We start from the raw sequence: 11,313 nt of genomic DNA, 5'->3' as shown, positions 1-11,313 counted from the left end.
ATGGGAACATATGTATATGTATAACTGATTCACTTTGTTACAAAGCAGAAACTAACACACCATTGTAAAGCAATTATACTCCAATAAAGATGTTAAAAAAAAAATTCAGTCTTCTGCTATTTTGTCCTATTTAAAAGTAAAAAAATATATATATGTATGGGAAGCAAAAGCCTCCTGCTAAAACAGTTCATGAAACCTAGGCAATAATTAATGACTTAAAATGTCAAATAGGCACCCTAGATTTTTCCCTCTTAGCGAACTCAAAGGGAAGTTTATTTATTTATTTGTTTGTTTATTTATTTATTTTGCAGTACGTGGGCCTCTCACTGTTGTGGCCTCTCCCGTTGCGGAGCGCAGGCTCAGCGGCCATGGCTCACGGGCCCAGCCACTCCACGGCATGTGGGATCTTCCCGGACTGGGGCACGAACCCGCGTCCCCTGCATCGGCAGGCGGACTCTCAACCACTGTGCCACCAGGGAAGCCCGGGAAGTTTAATTTTAAAGTGCATGTATCAGAGGGAATAAACACAACAAATATATTTACACTCAGTTGCCTCTTAGAGCCGATGAGTGTCCAAAGTAACGGAGCAAACAAATCCACACTGCATTGTTTCCATTTTATTTTTGGCCATAGGAGATTATAGTGAGTGATTTTTTTACTGGAAGTTTCTTTCGACTCTTGCTATTTAAGAAAAGGAAGCTTACCCTTAGCGAGTCAAGATTTGAGAAAGAAGGTTAGTCTGCTCACATCAAGATCCCCTTCCCCAGTTCTACTCTCATTTTTGTATCTTTAAATACTTCAAAGACTTATTCCTCCCTGCCCAATATGGTAAGAATGAATTGGCCTTAAGAAGATCAGAATACTCTGATAGCCAAGTGCGTGAACAGATGAGGTTCTTAGAAGGAGGTTATCCCAAATTTGAGCTATTCCAGAACAGTTATTTCTCCTGGGAAACCTGGCATTTGAGTGGATAGAGACTGTCTGTCCTGTCTTCCCCCTCCTGTCCTTCTCTTCCATCTCCTATCTCACAGCTCAAAAGCAGTGGCTGGAGAATCAGAGGAAGGGAAAGTCCTCAGAGGAAGAAAACCCTTCCAGTTTTCCTTTGACGTGCCTGAGTTTGTGTAGTGGAAGAGAAAAACAAAAACAAACAAACAAACAAAAACCCTTGTTTTGTGGAATCAAAGAACCAGGATTTAAAAACTGGCTCAGTTTACTCATCCTTGAATAGATTACTTAGCCCCTGTGGGCCTCAGGTTCCTGATCTATTAAATGGATATAAAATGATTGCCCTTGCTGATTTACTTTAAGGAAAGTACCTGACGCGTGATAAGTGCTTAGTAAATGCTGTTGGCCTTCCTGTGTATGCTGGGTGTGTGTGGCAGTGGGGATGAATGCCGCTAGCCTCTGCACAGATAAAGTGCTGCAGGAATGTGCTGAGTGACCCCCAAAGCAGTTATAGTCAATCAGGCACACTCTTCAAAAGAGGATACAAGATCTCAATTAAAAATGTCAGGAGATACCAGCTTATTCAGGTATCACTCCATAGTACTTTGAGGGCCTCCTTTAAATCGGGACATCATAGAAATACTAGAGGATTTTTTAAGATGGACCAAATTCACAGAACAAACTATGCAATCTTGAAATAAACTTAGATCTAACTATGTATATAGTTAACTATGTATAATAATATATAATACATATTTTTCAATTATAGTTCAGCCTTTACTGATATGCAGATGGCAAAAATGAAATGAGATGAAAAACTACATAACAAGTAGATGAGAGTAGAACAAAATGCAAATTAAAGTAGAACAGCATTCCCAGCCACACTTAATTTAAAGAACCGTAGAGAACCCTAAAATTTCAAGTATGAAGGCCCCTCAATGATCATTCAGTCTAGCCAGACAGCCAAAGCACACTCTACGTTCTCATTTACAGGAGAATTAGAGTCACTTCTGTTTTCTTATTTCCCAGATCACTTTTTGAAAGTATTTTATTCAAATTTTTGTGTATCTATCCACACATAAAGATAAATTTATATAAATCTATATACATGCCCTTTCAATCCCCTTTTTCCCTCTTAATTTTGTTTGACTTTCCCCAGCCCTCCTCATCCATGCACATCAGCACTGCCCAGCAACGTAACCCTTGTTAACAGTTTCATGTATGTCCATTCATACGGTTCTCCAGGCTGAAGTCATCCTATACAGACACATACATACATAAACGTTTTTGTTTTTCTTTTCGTTATTTGTTTTACAGAAGTGGAACAATCTTTACACAATATCCAAGAATGGTTATTCAGATTCAGCCCAATCTTGATCTCCATTCGACATCTAAAACTAGCAGTTTTATAATGTTTGGCCTACTACCAGAAAAATAAACTAATACATTTAAAAAATATTTTCAAAAGTGAAGATGAAATAAATGGATTTTATAGAGCAGGACTTAGTTAACTTGGTGATTTGCACATAGCACTTTTTCAGTAAAATTTTGATTTTAAAACCATTTCTAGCTTTTATTAAGCTTGTTTTTTTTTCTTTTTGGTGCCTATGGTTTGAAACACTACTTTGTCTACAAGGGTGAACTTTCAGAAGTTTCTGGTAAAAGTTTTACCTGAAATGTGTATATGTTCTAGGGGGACTGGGCACATATACACTGAAGGCCAAAAGAAAGAGTGGAGACAGAGTGTGATGAGTCACTAGGAATGGATGTTTGTGTCCCCAAGAAAAACGGGTCAGAGGTTCCACCTCACAGGAGCACACCAACAGCCACTCACTAATGCCTCCGTCACCAAGGCTCTTATTTAGTATCTTTTTGGCTTGGTGGGACAGGAAAAGCCTTCAACAAAGTTAGGAGGCCTCAAGTCTCCAGCTCCACAGGTTAGGGTCTCCTTTCCTCTCTCAGGCTCCCGGTGCCCCGAAGGTCTCATCCTCATTCCCCACTAAAACCGCTTCAAAGAAAAATCCAAAGGGGTATATTCACACGAAGATCATTTTAAAAATGAATAAGAAAGCTTCAACATTATACCTACCGGTATTGTTTGCCTTTTTATAGAAACCAAAGCATTACTTTTTGTAAATTCCAACAATAGGCTTGTTGTCAAGGATAACAGAAACATAGGAAGAGGGCCTAAGAGCCTTTCCAGTACCCCTGAATGTACATATAACCCCCCTGAAGAGCTGGCTCAGAGAACCCAGGGCTGTGAATGAAGAGACTCTGTGGGTTTAGTTGCAGCTCAGCCACGTACAAACATAGGAACTTGAGTCACTTCACTTGTCTGGGATCCAGTTTCCTCATTTGTAAAATAAAAGTCTTGAACTAGACGACTTCAAGGTCATGTCCAGCTCCAACATGCTGGGATTGTATGATTACACTAGCCCTTCTGAGTGGACCGCATGATCATCTGGACTTAAAAAAGGTTGCACGCTTGCCACAGCACTATAAAAGACTTCTTGGCAAATCCAGAATGCAAAGCTTCTACTCTGCCCTAGAACCTCCCCACCCCTCAATTCCCCTTTCACCCTTCAGGTAGAGAGCATGGCTCAAGGAAAATATTTAGCTCCAATTCCATAGATAGGTAGATAGATAGATTGGTTGCTTGACTTCTCATAAGACCATCCCATTTGCTCTCAGTTTTCCTGCCTACAAAACTAAACTCTACACTGATGACAGGGTGATTTTTTTTTAACATGAAAGGCAGTTCATGCCAACTCCTGCTCAATCGTCTACAATAGTTTTTCATCACCTACTGTAGCAAACTCTGTTAGTTGTCAACTCTGCAACCATTTGTCCCCTTTCCCCTACTTTCTATCAGAAGCCCAATTTTGTTCCACTATCCTCTACCCGGCCATGTACTTCAGAAGAAATGGGTCTCTCCCCTCCGGGAGTGTGAACGGGTCATGGTGGTTGCATTCCCCTTGCCAGTGAACGGTTTAGGATCGGGCATGCCATGCAGTTTTGACCACTGAGACATGAGGATGAGTTCATGGGGGCTTCTTAATAAAGCTTTTCCTCACTGATTAAAGAGAGACACAGCAAGACAAGAAGTAAACAAACCTCTCCTTCCCTTCAGTTATCTTGTGATCAGGAAAAGGGCAAGTCTGAGGATAAACCATCATACCAAGAATGGCGGAGCAGAGAAGTGGAAAGCACCGAGGTCCTTAATGACAGAGTTGAGCCACCGAGTTCAGCCTTCTTGAAATATTCCTGCCTTTGAGCATATTATATATGCTGATAAATCTACTACTCGTCCTTCAAGTTCCAACAAGAGTACCTCCTACTTTTTAAAAATTTGGTCAATCTCCCCTGCAGATGCTGCTGTCCTAATTTTCCAGGGCATTTCTTACATGCCTCTATTATGTTATAACCATCTGTATGCCCATCAACCACACTAGACTGTGAGCTTCTCGAGGTCAGGGCCTCAAGGGCCTGTTTCTCTTATATCACCCGCCCCTGTGTATGTGCAAGCTCCATGGGCACACAGTCAGTATCTACTGGCTGAATGTAATACCTGACTTTATCACTTTCGGGATACAATTTACCCCTAATTTGGAGAGTTGAATTCCTTTTGATCTCAGTGTGGGCCCTGCACGGTGGGCTGACTCAGATTCAGAGTCTGAACAATTGCGGTATCTGAGGCAACATCACCACCAGTTCCGAACTGAGACCTTCGCAGACTTGGAGGGGCAGCTTTGGAGTCAGTTATGTTTAACAACCTGACCATGAATCATGTTCTCTTCATTAAAGGAAGTGAACGAGGAAGAGGAACATGTCCAAGTCCACTTGGGCAGGGTCACCATCCCGTCCTCTGGCTCAGCTCCAATACGAGGCAATGCTAAGGCTTCCTGGGGCACCTGGGCCATCCATCCCGAGACCATCAGTGCCGGCTTAGTTCTCGGAGCGACCAAAACTCTCAAAACAGAAATCTGAAACAAGGAGATTTCAGACCACAAATCCAAAATCTAAATCTGTTCAGCTCTGAAACAAGGAGATTTCAGACCACAAATCCAAAATCTAAATCTGTTCAGCTTAACCTCTCGTATGTCGAGAAACTGCTCAGGCGCGATCAGACATCCTCTTCTGCAACACTCTGCACTCTACTGCTCTTCCCTCAGCCCCGCGCTGCCCCCAACACACATGTGTAAACATCTAGAAAATCAGTGCAGCTTCTTTCTGTACATATATGCTGCTTGTTCCAATAGCTCTGGTGAGTGACCGTGTAAAAGTCCACATCTGCCCAGATGTGAAACAAAAGACGCACCCCGCGATGCAAATGATAAGCCGTTGAGAATTGGAACCGAGCAATTTCAGCAACTCCCTATTCAGGCCAAAGCGCTCTTTTGGAAATGTAGTCACGTTGAGTGTGACGGGGGATGAACGATTACGCCCGGGTTGAGATGACTCATTTAAAGAGCATAATTCGAATATCTTATTCATCTTGCAATATAATCAAACTCCTGAGGGGCTGCCACACTCCTTGCAGGAAAGAAAAAAAAAAGTGACAAAGGGGGAAAATGCAGAGACGTTACAGGGCCTGACTGGCAGTTACCAGAAGCTAAAGGGAGTCAGGGTGAGCAGGACGCCGCCTGCCATCACAGCCAGCAGTCCCCAGCAGACTTCACAGGGCAAACTGGCAAATTCCCCTCTGCTCTTCCCAGACTCGCGAGTCCCCACCGGCCACTCACTCTGTCTGCCTGAAAAACACAGGAATGCTAGGCTGAGCTCTCTCCATCATCAAAATGTGCTGAGTGTCTACTATGTACGAGTACTGGGGAGGCAAAGACAGGACAAAGTTTCTCCCCCGGAAGGAGCTCTCACGATAATAGGGAAGACAGACAAAACAGTGTGACCAGTGCTAGAACAGAGAGGTAGAAAAGACCCTTCTGAGCAAACAGGGAATGCTACTTGAGAGTGCAATGCAGGCCTCACAGAACGCATGCCTCATGCGCCTTGAAAGATGGGTAGAATTCTCTAGATGAGTAAGGAGGGTATCCTGGGCCTACACAAGGCTCAGAAACACCATAGGCCACGGGGAGTGGTCTGAGGGTGGGTTGGAAGTATATGGGGTGGGTGATCAGCTTTTACATCTATGCCCAGCCTTGGGCCGCTCCAGCCTTATTTCCCCCACTGCTTTCTCTTGACTTATAGTCTGGGAACATCCCTAAATACAGCCCCGTTGGCTTTCCTGACCTTCCTTTCTGAATGTGTGCCCTGCCTTCTCCCTTGATTCCCTCACCTTGTTCCCTTCTCTGCCTGGACCCTCATCTCTCTGTGAAGCCTCCCCACATCCCTGGGCAGACCGAGGTGCCTGCCCCTCTATGCTTCCCATGTGGCCACTTGGTCAGACTATGTCTCCACCTTACAAAGGCAGAGATGCAGTTCCTCCTTCAGGAAGCTTGGGAACCCAGAGCCCTAAAATACAAAGCAAAAGGCACAAGAAGTGAGCGCAATTCCTGCTGCCCACATGATGACTGTTATGATAGAGGTTCCAGGGACCCAAGGCCACAGCCTTCAGAGAGCTCCACTCCCAGCCATCCCCCTATTCTCTTCCAATTCCAGGGCCCCTCGCTGCCTTGTCTCAATCTATGACCCCAATTTTGTTTCATCTCCTTAATCCTCCATTTAAGGGTTGCTCCATTATCTTCCCACCCCATGACCAATTGTCTTGGGAGACTACACAATGGTGAGAGTGAGCTTTGACTTCAGGCAGGACTGGACTGGAATCCCAGCTCCAGCAATGTGATGACTTGCTGTGAGGACTTAAGAGGATGACGTGGCACTGTTCCAAGACACAGCAAACACTCAAAATCCCCAGGTCTCATGGTTGTTGATTAGACTCGGGGTCATCCAGTGCGGCCGGCACCTATCTCCAAGCTTCAGACCTTTCGTCCTGAGTTGCACCCATTTTCTTCCCCACCCTATCCCTTAACCCTCAACAAGAGCAACAGGTCCTACACAACTCTGGGACTTCACAAGCTTCATGAAAGAGGTGGTATTTCTGATGAACCTGAAAGACATGGCATGAAAGAGGTGGCATTTCCAATGGACCTGAAAGATAGGTATCATTTGGCATGGCCCCAAAATCTGCAACCGGTGAGGCAGGTGACGTTGGGACTTCAGCTGGCTCATCTGAAAAATGAGAGGCTTAACCTTCGTGTAGAGTTACCGAGTTCAGATACCAGCCTGGCCACGCATCAGAACAGGAGCTCAGGTAGGATACCGAATATATTGGTGTCTTCATTTCCCTCATCTGTAAAATGGTGACAGGAGCAAAATACTTCCTTTGCAATGCTGCTGCAGAGACAGCGTTAACAACCATACCTGGCACACAGTAGGAATTTTAACAGAAAGAGAAGAAGAAAAATGGTGGCTGTCAAAAGTCTTTCAAGTTGGGCTTCCCTGGTGGTGCAGTGGTTGAGAGTCCGCCTGCCGATGCCGATGCAGGGGACACGGGTTCGTGCCCCGGTCCGGGAAGATCCCACATGCCGCGGAACGGCTGGGCCCGTGAGCCATGGCCGCTGGTCATGCGCGTCCGGAGCCTGTGCTCCGCGACGGGAGAGGCCACAACAGTGAGAGGCCCGCATACCGCAAAAAAAAAAGAAAAAAAAAATTCTTTCAAGTTAAAAAGAAAGAAGGGGAAAAAAATCACAGTCCTTCCTATGACAGAAATGACCATACAGCAAAAAAAAAAAAAAAAAAAAAAATCTGGAATCCAACCTGGGGCTTGTCTGTGATACAACATGAAAATTTCCTTCTGATACCTTTTTCAAAAAAATTGATTTGAGTACATACTATTCCTTTCCAGATACATGTTGTCTTCAGAAAATGTAATTGTATTATTAGGAAGACAGAAAAGCAATTGTAAAAGTCCTGAAAGCAAATAAAACTCAAGTAAGCCTTTGATTTCTACCTCAGACTTCACCTGCGTTTCGAAGAGCAAGGGCTATCAAACAGAGATGCAGGCACCACTTGTGCCCTTGAGAAACTTGTGGAAACCCTGGAAAGCAAACAGACCACAGAACTATAACCAAGTGTTGGCCAAAGTCAACCCAACCTCAGCTATCCCTCAATTTTGTCTGTGACAGATCAGTATGGACCCCTTCCAGAATCTGGCAACAACGACCTATTTCAAGACTCTGGCTAATGAGGTCCTAATTTAGTTCCTAAAAGAAATGCCAAGAGTCCTAGTCCCATTCTACCCAGCACACCTTGCCCTGACCTACCGTTAGGAAAACGTTCACCACATTGCACGGGAGGGTCTGTGTGTCTGTCTACCCGAGAGACTGAGCTCAAGGGCATGTCTCCTTCACCTTTCTCTCCCCAGTGCCTCCTGGATGTCTGTCACCACGTCGACTGTGTTTTCAAGCCCTGGAATCCAGGTCAGCCTGACACTAAAGTGCACTCTCTTACAACTGCACCTGCTGCCTCCCAAAGGACTGAAGAAGAAGGTGCCTGGAATAAAGGAAAAATGAGCAGTCACGTCCCATGCCATTCTTTCCACCCAGAATACCCTTTCCTCTCACCTTGGGGACTCTTCAAGTTTCCTCTGGAAGGCATGCTCTACTGAGCCCCACTGGATTCTGACTATCTCCACCCTGCTGTTCTTAGCGCACGTGGACTCAATGGGTATTAAGAGGACGTGCTGCCTCTTTTCATTCTCAAGAGCTCTGCTGCCCGGAGTAGCTCCTCTCTGGGCTCCGTCCTTTGGCTCTCCTATCTGCTTGTCCACTCAGAAAGCTCCCCGCTTCCCAAGCCTCCCTCTTCCCACCCTCCTTTCCCGCAAAAGTTGCATCTCTGAGGTGGACTGAGCAGGGCCCAAGTAGGAGACTCTCACCTGACTATTTATCACAATCATCAACAGAGGTTAAAAATAATAACAGACGGCTGTGTGCGAACACTGTTTTTGGAAGGAAACAGATCTCAAGGTACTATTAGAAACGTCTACCTTTGGGGAGAAGCACTGAGGGTTAGGTGGAAGAGACACAGAGATTTTCTTTTCTGTACTATGCACTTTCACTTTGGGCATGCATGTCACTTAATTTTTAAGAAATGGAAAAATTCAGATGCTCAAGGTCCACTCCCAGAGATGATTATTCAGTATATCTAGGAAGCCGCGGCATCTGTATTTTATTTAAAGCTCTGGGTGATTGTGATGCAAAGGCAGAGTCGGGACTGGGGGAGGAAGTGTGTGTGTGTGTGTGTGTGTGTGTGTGCGGTGTGTGTGTGCGCGTGTATGTGTGTGCTTTGCATAGGTGTGAGTGCATATGCGATTGTGTGTGGTGGGCCACAAAACTCCATAGGGTAAAAAAATAAAAATATTCCTCCTTCCCAGTACACCCCGTGTAGAAATTTCCCCTGCCTTCTCCTCCCAGGAGTCAGATCAGACCTTGGGCTCACACAGTCACCTTCCCCCAAGGAAAGGCCAGAATGGAATTTGTTCCCCACTGGAGCGCAGGTACTGAAGGGTGCTGAGTACAGGGTCGGGAGCTAGGCAGCCCAGGCTCAAGTCCTGGCCCTCACTGTATGCCTTTGGGGCATTTCTCTCTGCCTGTTTCCTCATGTAGGACTGTGTGAAAATAACATGTGCTGCTATGTCCGGAGTACCTAGAGCCAGGCCTGGTATGGGGGAAGCACCGTGTAATCACCGGCTATTAGCGCAAGCTGGGGAAGCAGGTGAGCGCCTTGTCATTAAGGTGGGAGCCGGGTCATCCTCTTCTGTGCCCCTGCAGAGCCCTCTTCCCGTCCCTGTGGAAGCGCACCACGATGCCATTATTTGTTTACATTCCTGTCTGCATTGTTGGAACTTTTGTGACCTAAGGGAAGTACTGCGTCTCATTTAATTTTTTGTTGTACTTCACACGTAAAGCAGTGGCCTTTGTGCACCTGTAATGCACACCAAGGAAGGAGTCACTTGGTTAAAAAGCCCAGCCCGCCTTGCAGGTAGTGCCAGACCAAAGTGGGGTAAGTTATGAGGAGTAGTAAGGGTGGAAATTCCTGGAGTAGGGAGCCTGTCCCCATTGCAGGAGACACTTGGATTTCCCTCAAATGGCCGCCACCTTGCCTCTGTCTCCCTTTCTCTGGGGCCAGCTAGATCTCAAGTGTTTCTTAGAGAACGCATAAGGGTTAAGTTTTAGCTCTTCACTAACTTTTTTGAAACACTGAGTACCGACAATCACACACACACACACACACACACACACACACACACACACACATACTGCTATACTACTCGCCTTCCAGAATGATTCAGTTGCCACCTGTTGCATTTTCTGAGCATGTCCTTTCCATGGTTCAGCTGCGGGCTCCTCTTTCTTCCTGACCTAGCCATGCTTGACTCTCCTCTTCCTCCAAGGACTCATGCATTTACTTCCCTCAGAGCATTTCAGCGTTTTGTCACCTTAGGCTGAAATTCGGTCTCTCTACGTAGGCGGGGGCTCCTGGGCAATGACTCTTTTCTTCTCCTGTGTGACGTACTCCCAGATTTCGATACATTCCTCTCCTCAGCTGACTTTCTCTGAGACCCCCTGCAGAAAGCAAACAAGGTGTTAACTCGGTCTCCATATCAGTGGGAGTGGGGCAGGGTGGAGGTGGAAGGCAGGCTTATCGCTAAGGGAAGAAGTTCTTTTAGTAGAGTCTGCAGATACTTGAAAGAGAGGATTATGTTGTGTCCTGTTCTAAAATCCTAGAAAATTCACCTCGTCAGCAGTGGCCTTTGCTTGTGCACCTGTAAAGCACACCCCTTGTTTTTTATTAAAACTGCACAGGGATAACCTTGCCCCGCTATTGCCACTATTACTAATGTGCAGACATTATCACATTACAAATTGTGTTATGAAAATTGAGCGCCAACGCAGGGGAAAACTGATAGGACAAAGCTATCTGCGCTGTTGATAAGGGAGCCGACTTCCTTCAGACCTAAGCCAGCTCCCTCCTGGGCCCGCGAATAAACTGCAACCTCTTCAGCCCCAACCTCCTCTGCAAACTCGCCCCCATCAAAGGACTCGGTGAGGACCATCCGCCAAGTGCTCTGCAGCCGTCCTGAAGAACTGGCTCCATCTGCACCAGGGCCAGCAGTTTGCATTCAGAGCAACCAGCAGGCCTTTAAACAGACAGGGACACAGTCCAATCCACACAGTTGTTGGTTTTTACAAGGACATCTTCCCATAGTTTCCACTTCAGTCTTCCAAACCACACTTGTAATTAGGGCGTCATCCTCACTTCTGTGATCTTATCCTCATTCTGTGTGAACTAGGAATTCTCCTAAACAAAAGATGGGCAGGGGCCGGGGCGGTGGTGAGCTTCTCACTCTAG

Source organism: Neophocaena asiaeorientalis, unplaced genomic scaffold (assembly GCF_003031525.2).
Source record: "Neophocaena asiaeorientalis asiaeorientalis breed wild unplaced genomic scaffold, Neophocaena_asiaeorientalis_V1.1 scaffold225, whole genome shotgun sequence".
Taxonomy (NCBI): domain Eukaryota; kingdom Metazoa; phylum Chordata; class Mammalia; order Artiodactyla; family Phocoenidae; genus Neophocaena; species Neophocaena asiaeorientalis.
The sequence above is the reverse complement of the archived record's forward strand: the minus strand, read 5'-3'. Positions refer to the sequence as shown.